This window comes from Chrysochloris asiatica, unplaced genomic scaffold (assembly GCF_000296735.1).
Source record: "Chrysochloris asiatica unplaced genomic scaffold, ChrAsi1.0 scaffold00318, whole genome shotgun sequence".
Classification (NCBI taxonomy): domain Eukaryota; kingdom Metazoa; phylum Chordata; class Mammalia; order Afrosoricida; family Chrysochloridae; genus Chrysochloris; species Chrysochloris asiatica.
In genome coordinates, this window is record NW_006408836.1 from 2,490,325 (window position 1) to 2,491,556 (window position 1,232).

General features: G+C 40.9%; 1 pseudogene; it reads right to left on the minus strand.

The window, feature by feature from the left end:
• LOC102818734 overlaps positions 1–1,232 on the minus strand; it is a 9,589-nt pseudogene that overhangs the window by 2,053 nt on the left and 6,304 nt on the right.

Genomic DNA, 1,232 nt, shown 5'->3' on the forward strand with positions numbered 1-1,232 from the left:
GTAGAACATTGTCTTTGTGTATATGTTATGCCAAGTGGCCATGGTGTTCCCTGAAACTATGGTCCTGAGTCTCCAGGCTAGCTATTCATTGCCTTAAGATGCTTGATAACATCTTAGAAGTTTTCATCCACAGTTGTGTTTGTAGGAAAGGCTCATGTACCAATATCGTCATTCACACTCTTGTATATCTGTGGGACACATAAATGCATGTATACATATATACATATGCACAGGCACATTTGTGTACATATGCATGCAGACACGTACACGTATATTCACATTCTATTCTTCTTCCCATAATCATTCAGTACTCTGTCCATAGAGTACTGTTGTTACAAGGTTGTATATATATATATCACTACCTCTATGTGGAATATATATATTACTACCTCTATATTGGAATCCCAGCATGGTGCTGCAGGATAATGCCCTGGAACGCAAGGTCAGTTTGAACCATTGTTGGTGGTTCAAGATCACAGCTGCTCCTTGGAAACCCTTTATAGGGTCACTAAGAATTGGAACTGACTCAACAGCACTTAAAACAACAACACCAATGTGGCACTGTGGGTTAATGCTATGAACTGCAAGGTCAGTTTGAAGGTCAAGACGGCAGTTCAAGCTCACCAGCCACTCCTCAGAAACTGTATTTGTTGTTGTTGTTAGGTGCCATCGAGTCAATTCTGACCCATAGCGACCCTGTATAGGCTCTTAACAACAACAACAATCCCCTTTAGCCCTTGCTCACCCCTTTGTGTCTTCATTTGTCTTCATCATACTGCTACCAACCTCCTTCCTCTGATATATTACCCTTCCATTTCTTATATGCTGCCCTCCTTGTCACCCAAGTTAATATGTATCTACCCAATAACCAGTGAACTACTCTCCCTTACCTCCCATCCCTGGAAACCACCAAAGAATGTTTCATTTTTCTATTTCAGACTCACATTTTTAGGATATAAAATTTATATGTCTCACTCTTCCTCTTTTACCCATTCAGCCTATGTCTCAGTTTATGTATCTATTCCCAGAACCCTGTTGCTCCATGGTTGTGTACATATCACTATTTATATCTATCTCCGTTATTGTTGTTAGGTGCCATCGAGTTGGTACTGACTCATCGTAACCCTATGTAAAACAGAATGAAACACTACCCAGTCCTGGGTCAACCTCACAATTGCTATGTTTAAGCCCATTGCTGCTGTCACTGTGCCAATACATCTCATTGGGGGTCT